The sequence below is a fragment of the Podarcis gaigeae genome, assembly GCF_964106915.1.
Source record: "Podarcis gaigeae genome assembly, chromosome: 3".
Taxonomy (NCBI): Eukaryota; Metazoa; Chordata; class Lepidosauria; order Squamata; family Lacertidae; genus Podarcis; species Podarcis gaigeae.
The window spans coordinates 114870504-114894498 of NC_139680.1; the positions used below are offsets into that span (position 1 = coordinate 114870504).

Consider the following 23995-nt stretch of genomic DNA (forward strand, 5'->3'; position numbering starts at 1 on the left):
CCCTCCCCCCAAGGTAACACTTGTGGAAGCAAAGCAATTCGTACCTAAACTCCCTGAGGATGAGGGACAAAGCCTTTAACAACAGAGAAAGAAAGGGACAAGAATTTAAAAACACTGTGTTTTCCGGGAATCCTTTAAATGCTGATTCACTGGCTGAATGAACAAATTGTGCCAGCTGGATCTCGCCATTACTTTGTCCAAATTGTGTGCTTTACGTTGGAGACCTCAATCCTTGCCTGCTATTGTGTATTCAAGGAGAAATCTTTCAAGGAAGCTTCTCGTCTTCTGATTAGGGCCTCTTTGTTTATTGTCAGGAAAGCTTTTGAGGAATCACAGTTAGGAAGCCAATGTTGCTTCCCCCTAGCCCCAAAATGCAGGTTACCAGCTACGTATATTATTTTTCTTAAAGGTAAAGGTAAAGGCACCATTAGGTCCAGTCCATTAGGTCTTGACCATTAGGTCCAATCGTGGCCGACTCTGGGGTTGCGGCGCTCATCTCGCTTTACTGGTCAAGGGAGCCGGCGTACAGCTTCCGGGTCATGTGGCCAGCATGATTAAGCCGCTTCTGGCGAACCAGAGCAGCACACAGAAACGGTGTTTACTTTCCCGTGGGAGAGGTACCTATTTATCTACTTGCATTTTGACATGCTTTCAAACTGCTAGGTTGGCAGGAGCAGCGACCAAACAACTGGAGCTCACCCCGTCGCGAGGATTCGAACCGCCGACCTTCTGATCGGCAAGTCCTGGGCGCTGTGGTTTAACCCACAGTGCCACCCACGTCCCATTATTTTCCTTAGTCCTCCAATAAAGAAGGTATTGACAAAGGAACTTGGCATCCTCCTGAAGGCAAGCAAAGGCCCATTTGATCTTTTTCCTCACAATGGCCAGCCAGAGGCATGTGGGAAACCCACAACCAGGACACAGGATATCCCACAACCCACAACAAGCCCTTTGTCTGTTGGGAAAAGGACCAGAGTTGTCTGAAGAGGGTCCAGGTTTCAATACATAAATTTATTTAGATTATTATGTGACTTTTAAAAATGATGACTATTATCCACCGGATCTTTATTATTCGATCCACTCCAATACCTTTTGGAAGTTTTCTTCTTCTTCTTTAAAATAGTTTGGATTGATTTTGAATTATTTATCATTTTTTAATTGGAAATAAATTTAGAACATAAAACACAAGAGCATTATTGCCTCTAACTTGAAAAGACCCTGGTGAGCCACAAGTATTATTAGGTTCACCTATTTTTCTAAGTTTCATGTTTTTCCATGTAACATTTATTATGCTAACTTTATGTTACGCACTATATTTTAAACTAAGCTTGTTCTCAGAAAGGCGTTCCTAGAATAAAGATATTTATGGTAGTCTAATTGTAGTTTAAATGCACCTTTGGTGCAATTTCCCTTCATTTTATCTGTCCTGATCCTGAATTTTCCCAATTTCAGCTTCATACTATGATCCTATCCACCTTCTCCACCTTTTGCACCATGTGAGTGCATACATTGTGCAGGGTGACACCTGAAATTAACGCTGTTGAACTTTCAAAGTTTAATTCAGCGCATAAAGCACTTTGTAATAATATGTTTCTTCCTTGCCGTGGAGCATTAATCAATGAAGAATTGAATAGGATACCTGCCACTTCCTCCTGATCTCTGATAGACCCTCAAGAGCGGAGGAGAGGATGAGTTGAATAGGTTCATAAGAAGTTGGCCAGCCAAGGGTGAGTGAAAGGAGAAGAATAGTGTCTTGTTGAGTTTATTTGCTCCCACCCTCCTGATATGGAAAATATCAGTCTCCTTTCATCTCATGCAACCTGAGAGAGCATACTCACAGTCCCAAAATGAAAGAGAAGGAGGTCTCAGATGGTCAGTGGCTGTTTACCAAAGAGGTACCTGGAAGTTTCTGTTCCTTCTGCTTGGCTTTCCTTTTTATCTGCTTATCAGTTCCTTTAACTGTACTGGTCCCATCCTACTCCCACCATTTTTCTTTTAAGTGAGTCCAACTATAATAATGTCAGGAACAGTCCCATCCTGTGCCTTCCTGATTTGTCCCTTGACACACACTATATACTTCGTGTCTCATGCAAATAGCTCAGACCACGATGCACAAAAAAGGAACCATGATCTTTCATCTTTACTTAAATGATCATAACTCTTGACTTTGGCTTTTTAAATCTTTGCCCCCATGAATCCTCTTTGTGGGTGTTGGGGGCAAAGATTTAAAAAGCCAAAAAATAAAATAAAAATGATGGTACTGCCGTACCTCCTATATTTCTAGAGGTTTATCATTAGCTACAGAAGATGGAAAACAACAAAACTGGTAAAACATTATTTGGAAAATTATACATCCCAATAACAGTTCAAGATTACAATATAAAAATATTATATTAACTTCTTCTTTGGCTATCACTCATAGCCAAGTAAGAGTGTCTTCCATAAACACAGTATTAACAATGGAGTCTGTAAGTGACTGTGGAGGCCAATTCTGGATCCACACATCCTTCCACAGTGGGGATATAGGTTTCCGGGTGGGAATTGATCACAGTGAGGGTTAGCCAAGCGTGCCTTCCTCTTAACACGTTTCTCCCTTGTGTCCTGAGTTTGACTATCTTCAAAGCCCATGACACCTTTGGTAAAGGTTGTTCTCCAACTGGAGTGCTCACAGGCCAGTGTTTCCCAATTGTTGGTGTTTATACCACATTGTTTTAGATTTGCCTTGAGATGGTCTTTAAACCTCTTTTGTTGACCACCAGCATTTCACTTTCCATTTTTAAGTTTGGAATAGAGTAGTTGCTTTGGAAGACGATAATCAGGCATCTGAACAACATGACTGCTCCAACGAAGTTGATGTTGAAGAATCATTGCTTCAACATTGGTGATCTTTGCTTCTTCCAGTACACTAGCATTAGTTCGTCTGTCTTCCCAAGTGATGTGTAAAATTTTTCGGAGACACCGTTGATGGAATCTTTGGAGGAGTTGGAGATGGCGTTTATAAGTGGTCCATGTTTCACAAGTACACAGTAAGGTTGGTAGTACATAAGAGGCAGTGTGGCTGTATTTAACATCATGTGGAAGCATGCAGCAATCCACTTCCATAGGATGCCGCTGTTAATTCAGGGATCACCAAAAATAGCTTGGTCAAATCCAAATCGGTAGAATTCAGTAAGAGAGGTCCTGTTGGGAGATTAATAATAACGACAAACAATTCGCGAGACAGATAACCCTTCTCCTGTAACACCATTATTGTGTCATCCTATTTTCTATAGCACAGATAGAGTGTTCCCTTTTGAAAAATGGGGAAAGGTGGACCAATAGGGCTTAAATACATTTACAAAGGAGGCACTCCTTTGTCTGGAATAGCTATACAACAAATGGTCTACAACTGCATGTTAATCCATCAAGTCATTTCCATAGCATGGAATTCTGCAGACAAGGGACAAAGTCATTAACCATGTTTGAAAACTGTTTTCTTTGAAAATATTTTATACTGTATAGCGTGTTCTCACTAGCAGAGAGCACGTGTTGCGGTTGGGGGAACAGGCCACCATCATGACTAGGCAAATTTGGTGGAACCCAAGCCTGTAAAGGGTTAACTGGGTTGCTGGGGATTTTTGAGTGTTGCCAATTCGGAGGAGGGGTCAGAGTCTATAAATATAGGAGACAGACGATAGGCGTCCTCTTGGCCATTTTGCTTCGGATCACCCCCCTCCCTTTTATAGGATGGTTCTTGGGTTCAATTGACCTTGCTATGCCTGTCATGGGGTCGTTCGCCTTGGTGCGGGGGCCTGGTAGGAATTTTGCCATTTGGCTGATTGGCTGTTGCCATTTGGTTTTTGCCTACTGCGTAGCAAATCGTCACAACTTGTAAGGTTGGCGGTTAGGCATTGGTTAAATTGGTGCTTGGAGGGGTAAGGTGCCTATCCCTCCAAATGATGCGGAAAGGGAATTCCGTTAAAGGAATCCAGGGGCTTGCCATTCTTTCGTCCTTGTCCGTGGTGCTGGACTTGGGCCGTGCAAGCCCCACCGGAACATGAGGGTGAGAAGTGTTGGTCTGATTCCCAGCCTCATTTCTCCCCAATACTTGTTTCCCACGCTGGCTTCCGGTGGTGTCCGGAAGGGACCAGCTCTGTCCTTGGGGGGCAAGGACAGATAGTCATAACCAATGCCTAAGCAACCACTCACATTTTTTGTATTTGAATAAAGTTGTGGCCAAAATTATGCCAAAAACCTTAAACAAAAATTGACGTGTGATGTGTGAATTTTTTGGTGGGTGGCACTGTGGGACTCAACACGCAAATGTCAGACCCTAGAGGCAAAGCCTTAATTTATTTAATTGATAAAGTGTTGCTAATCTTTCAATGGCAAAATTATCCAAGTGGAAAACAAGACAGGAAAGAGACTTGGGACAAGAGATTGATGATACTTTATTGGAAATAATGTGGCAAAATAAATAAATAAATAAATAAATCACTTTTGAGCTATTTCTGCTCGTGTATGAGAAAGGAGTGCCTCCTTTGTAAATGTATTTGAGCCCTATTGGTCCACCTTTCCCCATTTTTCAAAAGGGAACACTCTATCTGTGCTATAGAAAATAGGATGTACCTGCACAACACATTGGTAAGTAAAATGGACAAAATGACCTCTCCACAATGTTGGAGAAACTGTGAGAATGATGGAACATTTATACACATGTAGTAGGAATGCCCACTGATTGCTCCTTTCTCATTGCAGATATTTCAGGAAATAGAACACATTACATCTTAGTTGACTACTTTAGATCCAAAAATGGCACTAATTTCAGTATTTGAGGATGAAATACTCAAATAATATCTATTATTAGGGTCAGAGACTTAATTTTGCATCTTATAACTTGCATTGTTATGCGAACTAATATCCAGATTGCTATGTTTATTCTTGGGACTTAAAATTGATGAAAAGGTTGTCAATGTAAGAATCTATAAAGCTTTTATAAAACATGGTTCAATTTCATTTCATCTCCGACAAAGAATGAACATGCTTATAAACCATCCAAGACACATGTGAACCCATGGAATGGCACTTTTTAGATTGGCAGCTATTGAATTCATGTTTTATTTTATAATTACTAATACAACTAGACCTAGCTGGAGTTGTTAAGGGGGACAGGGGAAAACTGCAATTTGTTGTATGTTTGTTCAAAAGTAATAAAAATATATATATATTTTTAAATGCTTTCCTAACAAGAGGAAATTGGGTTTAAACCGAACCTAATTAATGAGAGCTGATAATTTAAATAAAGTTGAAAGAGGATGGTTTCTATGATCTGGTACATTGGTGGGAGATAGAGGCTATCAAAGAAGTGCGGTGTGTCAAGGAACAACAAGGCAAGGAACAACCCACAGGAGTGGAATGTTCCTGAAATTATTAAAGTTGGATTCAGTTAACAGAAAAATGGAGGGGTGTGTGTAGGATGAAATACTACAATTAAATGCATGAAGTAGCCTATAAAAAGGAAACCCAACAAAAGCTTCCAGAATCTGGCGGCTCTGGGTGGGTGCGTCATTGGCCACCCAAGCATCCAGTACAGCAACGAGGCCCTCTACAGACGTGATGGCGTGCATCTGTCAGATGCTGGAAACAATATTTGGTTGGGAGACATCATAGCAGGGATTAGAAATTGGTTGCAGGTTTGAAGGTATTGGCGGCGAGCCTTGCTTGAGTGGCGGTTAGGCATTGTAAGGGGGTTGAATTGTTATGCAAATGAATGGGGGGAAGGAAGCGCCATCACCTTTCCCCAATGAAAAGGGGTAGTCCGGTAGAGGACTCCGGGGGGCGTTGCCTTGTCCAAAACCTAGGGAGGTAAGGGCCTCCGGCACGCCCCCGAGCGGTGACACCCGTGGGAACCTAGTTGGCGTACTTCAACAGGACTCCCACGGCTTGTGGATAACCCTTCCCGGTCTCCATGCCGGGTAGTCGATAGGAGCCAGTGCCTAAGGCCAATACCTTTCAATTCTGCAATCAATAAAGTTGTGGCCTTTTTATGCCCATTAACCTTAAATAATGTGTCCAGTGTCTTCATTTCACATGGGGGAGGGGACTTGCCACGCAAGAGGAAATTGGGTTTAAACCGAACCTAATTAATGAGAGCTGATAATTTAAATAAAGTTGAAAGAGGATGGTTTCTATGATCTGGTACATTGGTGGGAGATAGAGGCTATCAAAGAAGTGAGGTGTGTCAAGGAACAACAAGGCAAGGAACAACCCACAGGAGTGGAATGTTCCTGAAATTATTAAAGTTGGATTCAGTTAACAGAAAAATGGAGGGGTGTGTGCAGGATGAAATACTACAATTAAATGCACAAAGTAGCCTATAAAAAGGAAACCCAACAAAAGCTTCCAGAATCTATGATCTTATTTGATAAAGCTGAAAACACCTTTTGTGACCATTAGAGACATCTTTTCCTTTCTTTTTGGGATTGTGAGTATGCTAGCTCAGGTTGGAAGCGAATATCCTTTCCCTTGAAGCGGGAAATAGAATCAGCAGAATGCTTCTCTCAGAAGTGCTTTTGTTCAGTCAGGACACAGAACAGGGAAAGGGGATTCAGCCTATGCTAGAGGGAATAATACTTCTCCTGAAGACACAGGTTCACGGTCTGGGCATGCTCCTGGCTGCAGCCCTGAACATGGCTGTCTAGGTTTCTGCAGTGGATAGGAGTGGATTTGCAGTTAAGGCTAGTGCGCCAATTCTGCCTGTTCCTTGAGATGACTGAGTTGCGCAAAGTGACACATGTCTTCCCTACATCCCGTTTGGATTATTGTAATGTGCTGTATGTGGGAATGCCTTAGGAAGGTGCCCAGAAACTTCAACTGGTTCAAAGACCTGCAGCCAGACTGTTGACAGGGCTGGTTATGGGGAGCACGACACCTCATTGCTAGAACAGCTTCACCGGCTAGCAATCTGTTTCCAGGCAAAAGGAGACTTGCTGTTTCAAAAGTTATGGCTTAGAACCTTGTATAAGTTTGTGGAGGCTATTATCTGTGTGACAATGTGAGTTTGATTTCACTAGGCTCGGTAGATTCTTTTGATGTAACTTTGGCTTTGAGGCAACTACTAGTCCCAAGTCCCAGGTGCGCAGGAGAATTTGTCACAAAAGATTTACTGATAGCAATGGACAAGGGTGGATTTAGAAAAAGATTAGATTTACTCATGGTGGATAAGTCAATAAATGATTAGACGTGGCCCAAGGCATTGTACTGCCCGAGACAAGCAAAACAGTGCCCCTCTCAAATATGCTACGTGAGGCAGTTGCTTTATTTTATCTAATACAGTGGTACCTCGGGTTACAGATGCTTCAGGTTACAGATGATTCAAGTTACAGACTCCGCTAACCCAGAAATAGGACCTCGGGTTAAGAACTTTGCTTCAGGATGAGAACAGAAATCGCGCAGCAGCAGCAGGAGGCCCCATAAGCTGAAGTGGTACCTCAGGTTAAGAACAGTTTCAGGTTAAGAATGGACCTCCAGAACGAATTAAGTTCTTTTTTAAAAAATAATATTTATTAAGGTTTTGAAAGATTACAAAATTAAGGAAAAAGAAAAGAAAAAAAGAGCAAAAAAACAGAAAAATAAAAACAATTAGAAGGAAAAAAACAAATCAATCTTTCCAAAACTTATCTTTCATTTGCTAGTTTCCTTGACCTCCTCACACCTCCCTTTTTTGTGTTCTAGTTCAATTAGCTATTTCAGCAAATCCTTTCCTTCTTTGTTTTTATCCTGATAATTTATTTTAATATAATGTAACTTTACATTCTCACCAATTAACAATCTATTTTTTCTTAATCTTTTATAACATTTCTGCTAAAACCACGTAACTTCATTCCAACATCCTTCTAACATTCCTTAATTTTACAATGTTTCTGTAAATAGTCTTTAAATTTCTTCCAATCTTCTTCCACTGACTCTTCTCCCTGGTCTCAGATTCTGCCAGTCATTTCCGCCAGTTCCATATAGTCCATCACCTTCATCTGCCATTCTTCCCGGGTAGGTAGATCTTGTGTTTTCCAATACTTTGCTATAAGTATTCTTGCTACTGTTGTAGCATACATTAAAAAAGTTCTGTCCTTCTTTGACACCGATTGGCCGACCATGCCCAGGAGAAAGGCCTCTGGTTTCTTCAGAAAGGTATATTTAAATACCTTTTTCATTTTATTATAGATCATCTCCCAGAAAGTCTTAATCCTTGGGCATGTCCACCAAAGGTGGAAGAATGTACCTTCAGTCTCTTTACATTTCCAGCATTTATTATCAGGCAAATGGTAAATTTTTGCAAGCTTGACTGGTGTCATGTACCACCTGTAAATCATTTTCATTATATTCTCTCTTAGGGCATTACATGCCGTGAACTTCATACCTGTGGTCCATAACGGTTCCCAGTCAGCCATCATAATATTATGTCCAACATCTTGTGCCCATTTAATCATAGCAGATTTCACCGTTTCATCCTGAGTATTCCATTTCAACAGCAAGTTATACATTCTTGACAAGTTCTTAGTTTTGGGATATAACAGTTCTGTTTCCAATTTTGATTTTTCCACCTGGAAGCCAATTTTCTAGTCCAAATTGTAAGCCTCCATTATTTGATAATAATGAAGCCAGTCTCGCACTTTGTTTTTTAGTTTTTCAAAACTCTGCAGTTTTAATCTATCTCCCTCTTGTTCCAAAATTTCCCAATATTTCGGCCATTTGGCCTCCATATTGAGCTTTTTCTGAGCCTTCGCTTCCATCGGTGACAACCACCTTGGGGTTTTATTTTCGAGTAAGTCCTTATATCTTGTCCAGACATTAAACAGTGCTTTCCTGACAATATGGTTTTTAAACGCTTTATGTCCTTTGACCTTACCATACCACAAATATGCATGCCACCCATATACATTGTTGAAATCTTCTAAGTCCAGAATGTCTGTGTTTTCAAGAAGCAGCCATTCTCTCAGCCAGCAAAATGTGGCTGATTCATAATAAAGTTTAAGGTCTGGCAGGGCAAATCCACCTCTTTCTTTAGCATCAGTTAATATTTTGAATTTTATTCGGGGCTTCTTGCCCTGCCAGACAAATCTAGAAATATCTCTCTGCCACTTCTTGAAACAGTCCATTTTATCCAAAATTTGCAATGTTTGAAACAAAAACAGCATTCTTGGCAATACATTCATTTTTATCACAGCAATTCGACCTAGCAGTGATAGCTTCAGAGTTGACCATATTTCTAAATCCTTTTTCACTTCCATCTAACATTTTTCATAATTCTCTTTAAATAAATTCACATTCTTAGCAGTCATATTAACCCCTAGATATTTCACTTTCTTAACCAGTGTTAATCCTGTCTCCTTCTGAAACCTCTCTCTCTCATTCACAGTTACGTTTTTCTCTAAAACCTTAGTTTTCATCTTATTCAACTTAAAACCTGCTACCTGTCCGAATTCTTGAATCAGTTCCAATACTCTTTTAGTACTAGATTCTGGCTCCTGTAATGTCAATACTAGGTCCAGAACGAATTAAGTTCTTAACCCGAGGTACCACTGTAGTAGCTCCAACAATGGCCATGATGGCTGCATACGCCCTCCAGAGACAGAAAAATACCTTATTTATTCTCCTGCTTTTAGTTGTCATTTCTGTTCTGCTCTACATTCACTGTTGTATTTTTATCCATGTTATTTTTGTCAGGTGCCCTCGTAAGGTGAATACTGAAATCCTTGCCTCATAAGGAATTGCTACATCCACTCAGCCAGCACCATTAGACACAAGCGAGAGATAAAGGGAAGAGTAAAGCCGGAAGAGAAGACAATGAATGTTCTTCTTTGCACTGCCACTGCTGCCATGCTTTTCATCATGGCTGAGGTTCAGGCTGCTAGCATGCCTTTTGAGAAAGAGTTAGGTGCCTCTCCCGAAGCCTTGCCTTTGGCTACCTGGCTAACAAAAAAGACTACCAAGTTGTATAAAACGCTGTGTAATCTGCGAGGCACATGTGATACTGATTGGAGTCATCTGCCTCAGGAACATTTGCTTATCCCAGAGTTCCATAGCGAAAGTAAATGCTCCCCCTCTACATTTGAAAAGGAAGGATGCCTGGAACTCATTGCAGAGGGACTTTTTTCATTTAGGATATTTTTGGAATACCTGCAGGAAACTTTATTTCCCAAGAAACCAGAGCTAACTCGGTACTTGTGGCCAGCAACAGAGTTTCTGGCCAATAACTTGAAGTCACAGCTGAAGAATCCTGATTGCATGCAACCTATACCGGACGGCATTGACGATGATCTTGTTCATAAGATGGCAATGTATACTGGTTGGACACCTGCAATTCTCAGGCACACCATACTTAGAAGGTACCTGAAGTTTATGGATACAGCTGCAAGTGCAATTCGGTCCATAAACACATCATAGATAACAGTAAATCATGTGCATCAACTGGCATTTAGAAGAGGACAACCATTTGGACAAAAAAAAATGACCCCAAGTTTACCAGGAAAAAAATGTTTGAGAAGCCGCACTGCAGCCCACAGCTGACCACATCCTAATCTCCACAGTGGGCCAAGATTGAGAGGTGGAAAGGAGTACAGGTATAACAATCAATCAGATCATCAGTTAGAACCCATTTAAAGTCTCTGCAGCCATAAAACACACCTAAAAGTGGATAATTTGTGTAGAAAACCTTGAAGATGCCTAGAATACTTGCTCGACTGAAGAGAAAGCAGCAGGTGTTTAAAGTGCTTTGAATGCAAACTTCAGTCATTGGAAAGAAAGAAAAGTAGAGGCTTTCAGAGAAAACTGGCAAAACCACTTTTCCAGTGCTTCCTAATGGAAGCACTTGACTAACTTTAAGTTAGCTTCAGAACCAAACAAAATATAGAAATATTGTTATACTTGAGCTACAAATGGCAACTGCATGTTTATTTATTCTATGTCCCATTAAGTCATCAGAACCCCCAAGCAGGTTACATAAAACATCCATTGTGTACCAATAAAAAGAGAAATTAAAAGGAAGTTTTCAAAATGATAAAACCAGCAGTTTTGAAAACAAGAAAGCACAGCATATTGTTCTACCTGGAACAGGTGATATTTAGCTAAGAGACGAAACAGCAGTCATTCATTTATTGTGGTAGGTCCTATGGCCTGCCCATGCTGATTTCTAAATTCAGAGAAACAACCAGCAAATAACTATTCCCTTCCTTTTTACAGTCTCAAGAGACAGGACTGATCCATTTTGTGATTCAAATCACTCTTGAAAAACTGGTATATATACTGCCTAGTTTCAAAAATCAGAGAAAAACTTATAAAAAATAGGAAATTATCAATGCACAACATGAAGATTATAAACAATTGCTTCTCCACAGAACCATGTCTCAAGATTTATGATGATTATGAATAACTTTTGTAGGTAAAAGAATAAGAGGGAGGGAAAAATAAGGTTAATGTGGATGAAGAGTGTCACAGGTATAGGCTTGTATGATAAGATTGTTATAATGTCTCCTAGGATATTATTGTGAAGGGCAGGAATGAAATGTTATTGATAATAAAAACAAACATTGAAATAAATTTCTTTAAAATCAATGTGATTTCTTGTTCTACTAAATCTCCCTTCCTTCCTTCCTTCCTTCCTTCCTTCCTTCCTTCCTTCCTTCCTTTCTTTTGTAATTGCTTTAAGGTTTAACTGTACACATTCTCAAACAATTAATCACCCAGATGCATGGATCATATTAATCACTTACAAGCAAGATGAAAAAGCAGGATGTTGTGGTTCGAGGACCCGACCCCCACGATGTGAAAGAATACACAAGGACACGTGATGTAAGGTTAATGGGCAAGGAAAGGCCACAACTTTATTGATTACAGCAGTGAAAAGGTTTTATTGATTACAGCAGTGAAAAGCTTAGGCATTGGATTTCTGAAGCAAGTGGGTTTATTCACCAGTAGGTGGAGCCTGTTGATGCTAATCCAACTATAGGCTCACTCTTGATGTCACCGAGGGTCGTGCCATGGCCTCCCACCAAGCAGGCATCGGACAGAATACACGACCGCCAGATGCCTTTAACGGAATACCCCTAAAAATTGAAGGCATAGGCGATGGCCACACCTAGCTCTTCGACACAGCACATCACATTTTTCCAATGCCTAACCTACCCACCAATACCACAAAAGTTGTGACGATTGGTACGAGGTAGGCGAAAAAACCAAAAGGCCTAATGCCAAATGGAAAAACTCCTACCAGGCCCCCTAGACAACCAGGGCGACCAACCTAAGGTCCATAGCAAGGCCAATGACCTAAGCCCTAACTAAAGGGATTGGAGGGTGGGTGACTCGCGGCGAGAAGACGAAGAATGAGGCCGGGCGAAGGCTGGCGCCGCAGTAAAAGGCTGCTGAACATGCCCCCCCTCCGGCACCTGGTTGGATGCCTGCTGAGGGGCGTGGGCGCCAGCCAGGTGAGGTGGAGGCAGGGGGCTAACACCCCCTGCTAGGGGCGGTGCTCGGGCTCCCGCCCACAACCACTCCCCTCTCTTGCAGGGAGGAGAGTCTTTAGAAACAAGAAACTACAGGCTTCATAAGGAAGAGCAGGCATTAATAAGTGGAAAGTCTGCTGATTGCATATGGAATTCCCTCTAACATTTAGAACCAGCAAGAATTTCTTGGACAAAAGAATGCCTGTTTTGTCATTGGGCAGAATGTTACAAGCAGATGGTACTCACATAACAAAGATGACTTTGTTAATTGGCATTAATAGGTGCTTTCTGGGAGAAATTATGGGATATAAAAGTTAAAGCTAAGTATATCTACAAGATTCCAGCTCCTTGCCTGTAGTTAGTTCAAAAACGTCTTCTCCAACCCACCTTCCAAAAGTGCAGCTTTCAAAAACGAAATTTTATGCCTGACCAAAAACAAAGCGGAGAGGAGGGAAAGTGGAAAGCGCTGAATAAAATGTAGGTTTTTGTAAGGCCCTCCAAAGTGTAGTCCATAAGGAACACACGAAGGTACATGGATCCTTTTGTCCATTATTCTGATTTGTAAAAAAACAAAAAACAAAACAGAAATAGCAATAAAATGCACACTGTAAGGGCAGGACTACTTAATTTATTTACTTGAATAAGCTTTTATTAAAACTTTTTTGTAATACAATGCAATAAAATGAAATAATCTAGATAAAAACCAAAACGAAGAAAGAGAGAAAAGAAAATGCACCCAGGTGCTTTCCTTCCATCCCTTTACCACCTTCATGTTAATCCAAAACAGAGGCCAGCAATGGAAAGAAAGAAAGAAAGAAAGAAAGAAAGAAAGAAAGAAAGAAAGAAAGAAAGGTAAACAGGACTTCTGGTTTTCCACCTGTCATTTACATAAAAGAAATCATTCAAAACATTCATTCTAATAGGACATCTGAGTGTTCTATTTTCAACTGAGCAATTTCAGACCCAAACGTTTCAAGTTCACTTCTTTTCCTTTCCACACAAAAAAACCCCAAAAGCAGTTCTCTAATTACTATTATTAACAATGGGGGACACCTGGCTTACTAGCAGTACATGTGAAAAGGATCTAAGGGTCTTGGTGGACCACAAGCTAAACATGAGTCAAAAGTGTGATGCAGCAGCAAAAAAACCAAGATAATGCTATTCTAGGCTGTACCAGCAGAAGTATAGTGTCCAGATCACAGGGAAGGAGTAATACTGCTCTGTTGTGCCTTAGTGAGACCACACTTGGCGTATTGTATCCAGTTCTGGGCACCACAATTTAAGAAGGATCATAGAATTATAGAATTGCAGAGTTGGAAGGTAACCCTGGGGGTCATCTAGTCCAACCCCCTGCAATTCGGGAATCTCAACTAAAGCACCCAACCACTGCTTTAAAAATTCCAAGGAAGGAGAGTCCACAACCTCCTGAGGGAGGTTTCACTGTTGAACAGCTCTTACTGTCAGAAAGTTTTTCCATATTTTTAGTCGGAATCTCCTTTCTTGTAACTTGAAGCCATTGGTTCGAGTCCTACCCTCTAGAGCAGGAGAAAACAAGCTTGTTCCCTCTTCCATGTGACAGCCCTTAAGATTTTTGAAGATGGCTATCATATCTCTTCTCAATCTCCTCTTTTCTAGGCTAAAGGTACCCAACTCATTCAAACACACCCAACTCCTTCCATACCTTTGATCATCTTGGATGCCCTCCCTTGGTTGACCACTCTGAACATGTTCGAGCTTGTCAACATCCTTCTCAGGAGTGATGTATGGAAGTGAGAGCTGGACCATAAAGAAGGCTGACATTTTGGATTTGAAGGGATGGAACAACAGATATAGTTGGCATGCCTATCTAATTTATAACAAAGTGGCAGTCCATAAAGAATTTCTAAGCCACATAATTAGAAATGCACTATACAAGGTCTGGGTGAGACATAGAAGGTTGTTAGAACCAAAAACCCCATGGTGGGTCTCACCGCTAGAAGTAATATCGGTTAAAAAGAAAAATACTATAGGAAGAATGGCAACTTACCAGCAGCTCCTAAAGGAAGAACAGGGCCAATTAAAACTAAGACCATACGATGAGGTGATCCAATACTGTACCACATGGTTACAATACCACCAAATTGCACAAATATTCAACCAGGATAAAGTAATAGGATTTGAAAAAGAAGAATCAAAATTACAAAAAGTATTATTACAAAACTCAAAAATATATATATCCAAAATGTATAATTTATTATTAGAATGGAAATTAAAGGATGAAGAAGTAAAAGAAGTTATGATTAAATGGGCATGTGATATAGGATATGTAATTCGGCTGGACCAATGGGAGAAATTATGGAAATATTATATTAAATTTACAGCATGTTATACAATAAGAGAAAAGTTTATGAATATGGTGTACCAATGGTACTTAACTCCAGTAAAACTGGCTAAAATTTACAAATTAAAATCGAACACCTGTTGGAGATGTAAAAAAGAAATAGGAACAATGTTTCACATGTGGTGGGAATGCCGACCTATTAAACAATTCTGGAATGAAATCTATGAAGAACTCAAAAAGATGTTTAAAATATCCTTTGATAAAAAACCGGAGGCATTCATTTTAGGTTTAATTACAAATGATATCCCTGAAAATCAAAGGAAAGTATTCCTTTATGCAACAACAGCTGCCAGGATGCTTATAGCTAAAAACTGGAAAGGCAGAAAAATTCCATCAGTGAAAGATTGGCAAATTAAATTTTGTGAATACATAAATCTGGCAAGACTCACAGCTTACATAAGGGGACAATCGGACCAGAAATTATTAAAAGAATGGGGTTGTGTTAAAGAGTATATGAAAAAACATTGTTCTGGAGTTAGTATATTGGTATGTAATGAATGATGCTTTACAGGGTTAAAGAATAAGAAAAATGGTGTAAAAAAGCACAAAGATGGAAGTAATCTAATTAGACACAACAATACAGTAAGAGTAATTTTTTTGAGGTCTTAGAACAAAGGAAGGAAGTCAATTTGTTTTTATGTATGTAATGATATGGTTTTGTTCTGTAGATGTGTGCTTTTTTGTTTTTGTTTAGTTTAGTTTTGTTTCCTTTGCTTTTTTTTCCTTTTCCTTTTCTGTTTTTTTTCTATATGTTCCTGGGATTTTTGTCTGTATAGTATTCTTTTGGATTCAATGTTTGTAATCTTTGTTATGATTCTGCATTGAAAATAATAATAATAATAAAAAAGACCCTGATGTTGGGAAAGATTGAGGGCTCAAGGAGAAGGGGACAACAGAGGACGGGATGGTTGGACAGTGTGCTCGAAGCTACCAGCATGAGTTTGACCAAACTGCGGGAGGCAGTGGAAGACAGGAGTGCCTGGCGTGCTCTGGTCCATGGGGTCACGAAGAGTCGGACACGTCTGAACAACAAAACAACAACAACATGTGAAAGATAATGGAAGCCATTAAAAAAAATCAGAATGAGTTGATTTTTATTGACATTGCCAAGAGCAAAAGCATTAAGAATCTAGAAACATCATGTTTTCTTGTTGTTAACAAGCCCATTGCTCTTTTAAAGCTCACATACCATCTTAAATGTGAAGAACAGAGGTTATAAATACCAGTACAGGTCAGGATTTTATCAATTTTTAATAAAGAAACAACCAATTACTCTGATTAAAAAGTTAATTAAATTGGGAGCGCCTAGCCTGTGGTGGACTGTTACCAGTAAACAGTTGGCTGCATAATACTACACTTAAACAATAGTTAAAACACAAAAAAGTAAAAGATTTCTATACAATCACTGAAAGTACAAGGAAGTATACAACTTTTATTTGCAGGAGATGTGCTCTCTGTCGAAACTTTGCTAGCGTAAGAACTATGCCACGCAAAAACATGAAAAAGCCAACATTCTCCTCAGTATTTAGGCCAGGCCGTGGAGATATTCCGGCAGGGTGGGTGCTGTATATTAAGCAAGATCCCAAACAGAAAAATGCTGATATATTTTCACAAGATTTTTTCCCCCCATGATGAAATGAAGAGCAAAATGAGAGCTTCCCTTCTCCTCAAATTTCCCACTCTCCGGATCCACAACAGCCACCCTCTTAGAAGCCAGTCCCAAACCTGATCCCTCTATTGCAACAGAATATGTACTCAGTGGGATGGGGAGGGAAGAGTCCATTGTAACTGACCTCTTTCTTTCTTTCTTTCTCCACACACACAAAAAAACAGAGACACACATACAGACACAGAGACACAGAACCCGCACCCGTTGCTAAAACACAAAGCAAAATTTATGTCTGAGGCTGCCTAGTAACTGTAGTCTTGTATCTTTATCATAGGGACGTGGGTGGCGCCGTGGGCTTGCCGATCATAAGGCTGGTGGCTCGAATCCCCACAACAGGGTGAACTCCCGTTGCTCTGTCCCAGCTCCTGCCCACCTAGTCATTTGAAAGCATGTCAGTGCAAGTAGATAAATAGGAACCACTGTGGTGGGAAGGTAAATGGCGTTTCCGTACAATCTGGCTTCCGTCACAGTGTCCTGTCTTGCCAGAAGTGGTCTTCTCATGCTGGCTACATGACCCAGAAACCTGTGGACAAATGCCGGCTCCCTCGGCCTGAAAGCGAGATGAGCGCCGCAACCCCATAGTTGTCTTTGACCTGACTTAACCGTCCAGGAGTCCCTTACTTTTTACCTTTACCTGTATCTTTATGTGAATGAAAGCAACATTATGCCCAAGGTTTTCAGCAGCTGCAGCCTTGAGAGAAAAGGCGATTTTATCATTTCTTACAAGTATTGTCTTACTTGGACTAGTATCAACTCTCCAGATTTTCAAATGGGAGTCTCATCTGACCCCTACCTGTAGACACAGAGGGCAAACTTAGGACCTTTCCCTCATGCAAACATTGTACTCTACCACTGAAGTGCAGCCTCGCTTAAAACCCATTTCAGCTTTACAGCCATTCCCCACTATTCTACCCCAAGATGGTACACAGGGCAGGCATGTATTCTTCCCTGCAATTCCTGAAGGAATGGTGGCAGGTCATAATATATGCTCCCATTTGTCCATCTCATCAAGTGTTTCCCTTTCAAGCTGCTCTTACTGAGTGAGTGGCTCTCTTATTCGGGAGATAGGCAAGTTCTTTTTTTGGGATAGGGTTGCTCTCCTTCTGAAGTGTGTAGCTTACAAGTACTCTTGGATATGTCTTTGTCATTAGAGGCCATAGTGCCCTCTGTGGCTGGGAGTGCCTGCTACCAGCTCCATCTCATACACCAGCTGTTCCTGGACAAATCTAGCCTGACCACTGTTGTCTATGCACCGGTAGTCTTGAGGCTGCATTACTGCAATGAGCTCAGTGTGGAGCTGCCCTCAGGTCTAATTCAGAAGCTCCAGCTTGTGCAGAATGTGGAGGCCACATCGCAGATGGGAGCATCTGCCCAAGAACATGTGATACCCCTGTTAAAACATCTGTACTGGCTGCCAATGTGAATCAGGTTCAAGGTCCTTGTTTTAATCTACAAAGTCCTGAATGATGTTGGTCCAGAGTACTTCAAGGACTGCCTGAAAGCTTATAAAATGGCTTGGTCCCTGAGACTGTCATCAGCAGTGTCAGGAGTCATTCCCCAAGTTGGTGATGGCAGCAATAGGAGAGCGAGCCTTTTGCATCATCAACCCAGTACTGTGGGAAACTCTGTCAACAGAGATTCAGCAGGCGCCTTCTATTTCGACTGAAAACATTTGTTTTCTGTCAGATTTAGGCATGAAATTTAGAATACATCTTCCCGACACAATAGGCTCATTTCTGATTTAAGCATTTTCCCATGCTTTTATTGTATGATGTTACCTATAATTGTTGTAAACGGCCCTGATGTTCTTTAAAAATATATGAACAGTGGTATATACATATGTTAATAAATATACAAATAAACTTTCATCTGCGGAGTCAGAGCAAACACTTTCCTGCTAGGCCTGAGCCATCACAACCTAGGAGAGACGTTTAATGCCATAAAATCTTAAGTGGAGCCGACAAAGGGGTGTGTGTGTTTGTGTGTGTATGTGTGTAATTTGAAACTTTTAAAAAACTTAAAACCAACGTCGGGGGGGGGGGAATAAATCATAACACTCCAGAAAACACACCTCCCCTCCTATAAAAACATCACATTTAAAACACTTAGAACAAACAGACATTAAAATCATGATTGTGATGAGCAGACTGAAAATGACTGTAGCTTTGTAATATATTCCGTTTCTCGGGTAATTTACTTCACACACATCCTCACCAATTTGCCTTCAGGGAAATGACTGTCATGGCAGCAAATTGTGGAACTATCAAACGCATCATCAAGGGCCGCCATTTTGTTATTGTCTATGCCACCCGCAGCAACGGTAAACACTCAGGCATCCTACAGTGGTCATTTTGCGACTATTTCTGTTTTTAACCGATCTGTTAAGCACACAAAGATCAACGCCCTGTCTTAAGTTCATTCTGGCCTATATCTTGGAGGCAAGTACAGATCATAGCTATGTGCCTTATCACCTACCCTAATTCTGAATCTTTGATCCATGCTTCCCACTGCCCCTGGTATGTCTTCTGTTCTTGGCCAGACATAAGCTTCCATTTTTGAAAGCTGCACCACCTTGGGTGGGTGGGTGGGTGGGGGACATCGATCTGTTACAAAAAGAGATAGAAAGCTGGTTGGGGGTGTGAGGGTAGAATTTAAACCAAACCTAATTAATGAGAGCTGATAATTTACGGTAAATAAAGTTGAAAGAGGATGGTATCTACGATCTGGTACATTGGTGGGAGATAGAGGCTATCAAAGAACTGAGGTGTGTCAAGGAACAACAAGGCAAGGAACAACCCACAGGAGTGGAATGTTCCTGAAATTATTAAAGCTGGATTCAGTTAAAAGAAGAATGGAGGTGTGTGTGTAGGATGAAATACTACAGTTAAATGCACGAAGTAGCATATAAAAAGGAAACTCCACAGAGGGTTGCAAGCTCCTTTTTGTGAAGGTGAAGACACCTATTACGACCACCTGAAACGTATTTGTCTTCCACTTGCGGATTGTGAGTATGCTCTCTCAGGTTGTATTAGTTGCAAGGAAAGAATTGTTTCCGTTGCAGGGGGAAAGGACTTCTACACAAGCCTCTTCTTTTTCTCTTTCTGGCTAGAGCCTTTTAGAGAGGAGGAGGAAGAGATGGGTATCATACTGAATCCTTTGTTGCTGGTTATCCCAGTGCTTTGAGTGAACTGAATTCAACTTCATTGGTCTTGCAGTGTTAATATTATGTGCTTTGCTGCACACTATGTGCACTCGTAAGATACAATGGGTCAGAAATGGATAGGGAGAGGTTTTTCTCCCATTGCACAACACAAGGATCATCCAATGAAGCTAAATTTTGGAACTTAAAGCACAAGAACAGCTAAAAGGGAGCAGTAGCGGAACTTAGGCCCTCAAATTTCAGTGCCCTGTGCAATGCTAAAATTTGGTCGCCCCCCCACCTCTCGCACTCTGTTCTACATCATGATTGCAAGCCCCCCTCAGGGGACACTGGCACCCAGTGGGGCTGAATTGGTTGTGCTACTTTAAAACCGCCTCTGAAGGCAGGGGTATTCCACAAACTGTATAGTTTAACTAGAATCAGACACACAAAACTGTTCTGATACGAGGAATGACTTTCTGAGCTTAGTGTGAAATATGTCTAGTTACTAACAGTTTTACCAAGTCTTACCAAACAAGAACTTAGTAGAAAAATCAGTGGCATAGCAATTAGCTAAACCTAAGCACAATGGTGGCCCAACAGGGACTTCTGAGCAAAAAGCTTCAAGATAATATTGGTTGTTTACCTTTTATACCTATGAAAGATATAGCCAATAATAATACTTACTAATAAATAAATTGTGGTGCCCAGAACTGGACGTTGTATTTCAGGCTTGTTCTGACCAAGACATAAAGGGAGTACTACTATTACTTCCCTTGATCTGGACACTATATTTCTGTAGATGCAGCCGAGAAAAGCTGCTGCATCACACAGTTGACCCATGTTAAGATTATGGTATGCTAAGACCCCTAGATCCTTTTCACATTTACTGCTAGTAAGCCAGGTGTCCCCCATCTTTTATTTGAGCAGCTGGTTCTTCCTGCCTAATTACAGAACCTTACATTTGTCCCTACTGAAAGTCATGTTGTTAGCGTGGGCCCAGTTCTCTGATCTGTTACGGTCATATGAAATCTCAATTTTGCCTTTTGCATGTCGAGGTTCCCAGGTCCACCCCAATAACTCACACATCACACAGAATTTTTGTTTAAGGTTTTTGGCATAATTTTGGCCACAACTTTATTAAAATACAAATTTGTGAGTGGTTGCTTAGGCATTGGTTGCGACTATCTGCTCCCACCATGGGGGACAGACTGACATTCCGCACGATGCGAAAGTCAGAATGGGGGAATACACGGGGGTTACGCGGAGCAGGGAACCTGCCCTCACCCCAAATGCAACCAGGAGCTCATTGCTATGGCCCGAGCCCCCTTGACAGAGTGGACAAGCAATAGTTAGCCCCCAGTTCCTTTAACGGAATTCCTTGCAGCAGCAGCATTAGAGGGGCAGGCACAGCCAATCCATGCCCCTCAACCAACCAAACCATAAACCAATGCCTAACCACAACCTTACAAGTTGTGACGATTTGCTACGCAGTAGGCAAAAACCAAATGGCCCCAGCCAATCAGCCAGATGGACAAAATTCCTACCAGGCCCCCGCTCCAAAGCAGACGACCCCATGACAGGCATAGCAAGGTCAAAGCGAACAACCCTATTCTAGGGAGGGAGGGACGGGCAATCTGCTGCACGGGCGAAAAGAGGAAGCCCTGGCCTCGTGCAAGGAGTTTTAGCATTTCTGGCTGTCAATCAATCAATGGCAACATTAATTTCTTCCCAACAACAAGGGAAGCCCCAATCGCATCAGTGGCCAACGATCAGTTAGCCCGCCCCCAACTTTGGAGTGTCCTGGCGGCCCCCACTGCAACACGTGCTCTCCATGAAGGAGAACATGCTTTGCGGCATTAGGTACACCTCTTGGTTTGGTGTCATCAACAAATTTGATTCTCGTCCCCTAAATTCCTTCATCCAAATCACAACAATGCACAACAATGGGCCCAGGACAGAACCCTGCAGCACCCCACTTGTCACTTTTTTCCAGGATGATGAGGAACCATTAATGAGCACTGTTTGGGTTTGATCAGCTAGCTACAAATCTACCTAACAGTTATCTCATCTAGCTCACATCTACCAACTTCTCTACAGGAATATCACAGGGGACTTTGTCTTGCTCTGTATATATTCTGGGCCATTGAGCTTCAGGAACTGTAGGTAGCTTTCGCTTCCACAGTTGCGTTGGACTCTTGTCTGGCATGAACTTTGTTGGTGTTTTGATAATCAGGCAATGTCCTTTTTTATTGTCCCTAATATATATAATATATATATAGTTTATATTAAATATATATACTATAGCAACTGCTATAGTTGCTGTTTTTATCCTGCTCTTTACTCACGGTTACACTTTTATCAATGTGATTTATATCAGGTGTCCTTGAAGAGTGCATACTGAAATCATTGCCTCATAAGGAATTGTCACATCCAGCCAATCAAGATCTCAGTCTACAAAGTTGAGAGAGAGAGAGAGAGAGAGAGAGAGAGAGAGAGAGAGAGAAGCCTGAAGGGAAGACAATGAGTGTTCTACTTGGATGCAGTATTTGCACTATTCTCATGCTCTTGGCTAGGGCAGAGCCAGAACCTGCTTATGCGGAAGCATTACTCAGCGATTCACCTATCGTGAACCTGGCTATTTGGCTCAAATTAAAAACCAAGAAGGTGTATAACGATATGTGTACGGAACTAGGTACATGCGACATGCGCTGGGACACTATACGTTTGAAAGATTTCATCATTCCAGAAGCCGAGACGGTAGAAGAATGCTTCCCACGCAGGTATGATAAGGAAACATGTTTAAGAAAACTTGCAAGTGAACTTTCGGTGTTTAGAGTATACTTGGAATATATACAAGAAACTTTATATCCCGACGAGCCACAGCTAACTAATTATCTATGGCCATCAACAAGTCACCTGGTAGCTGTCTTCAAGTCAATGATGAAGGAACCTGAAACTGCCACCTCTATGGATGAAAAGACTAGGCAAAATATTGCTAATGTCCTAGCGAAACAAAAAAGTTGGATAAAGCTAGTTATTAGGCACATTATATTTAGAAAGTATATATTATTTATGGATCAAACGGCAAGGGCGATTATCGTCATAAGATCACGACCAACTTCTTAGAAACGGAATGACCCAGAGTTTTTAGACACAGTTAATAATGTGCATCAACTGCCACTTACGAGAAAATTACCATGTGGATAAAGAAAACGGCTCAGAGTTTAGCAAGATAAATGATAAAGAATCTACACTGTAACCCACAGGTGGGCCTGCTCCCCAGATCCTAATCTGCCTCCACCTGATGGAGCAACCTTGACAGGTAGGCACAATGCACACCTGTCCATCACCGGGTGTCATAATGATGTCACGTGATGAACACTTGTCAAAATCAAAGGAGATCACCATCAGAGCAGACTCTGAATATGTATTTTCAGGTCCACTCTGCTGATTGCGTTTGAGAGTAGAACTTCAGTGAGGCTCACTTTAATCAACAATCAGACCATTAGAGGTAGACCTTCTGAAATGAAGGCAAAACACTCTTAACAGTGAAGAATTTATGGAGGCAAACACAACTACTTCTAAAATTGGAACGTCCCCCCTTCTGCAGAGAAAACAGTATGCATTTACAGCACTTCCCATAATGCTTTTAATCCAAGCGATTGCCTTCAGCAAGAAAAATAATAATAAAGATGCTCCTTTAAAAAGTGGTGCAGTTTTTCTTTGTAGATAAAACATGCACAGCTCCCGGTGCAGAGTATCCCAAGCACTGGACAATGAGTTGACTGGTTGCTTTCAAAGCTCTTCACTGAACACTTCTGGGATTCCCACAACATCTGTAAATATTCCCCCCCCCTTTATATTCCAAAATCTTTTATTCAACTTTGACTTCCTGTCAAGTCCCTTTGCATATATTTTGCGTGTTGAGTCCCACAGTGCCACCCACCAAAAAATTCACACTTCACACATGATTTTTTGTTTAAGGTTTTTGGCATAATTTTGGCCACAACTTTATTCAAATACAAAAAATGTGAGTGGTTGCTTAGGCATTGGTTATGACTATCTGTCCTTGCCCTCAAGGACAGAGCTGGCCCTTCCGGACACCAACGGAAGCCAGCGTGGGAAACAAGTATTGGGTGAGAAATGAAGCCGGGCAACAGTCCATCACTTCTCACCCTCATGTTCCGGTGGGGCTTGCACGGCCCAAGTCCGACTCCGGGGACAAGGACGAAATGAATGGCAAGCCCCTGGATTCCTTTAACGGAATTCCCTTCGCATCATTTGGAGGGATAGGCACTTACCCCTCCAAGCACCAATTTAACCAATGC

At 41.2% G+C, this 23995-nt stretch overlaps 1 long non-coding RNA gene across 1 annotated transcript; it reads left to right on the top strand.

Annotated features, from left to right (window-relative positions):
• The first annotated feature begins 6404 nt into the window (after nucleotides 1–6404).
• On the top strand, nucleotides 6405–11589 carry LOC310842139. The gene is made up of 2 exons (XR_014562919.1): nucleotides 6405–6463; nucleotides 9703–11589. It is a non-coding gene; the product is annotated as an uncharacterized lncRNA (long non-coding RNA).
• The last annotated feature ends 12406 nt before the right edge of the window (nucleotides 11590–23995 follow it).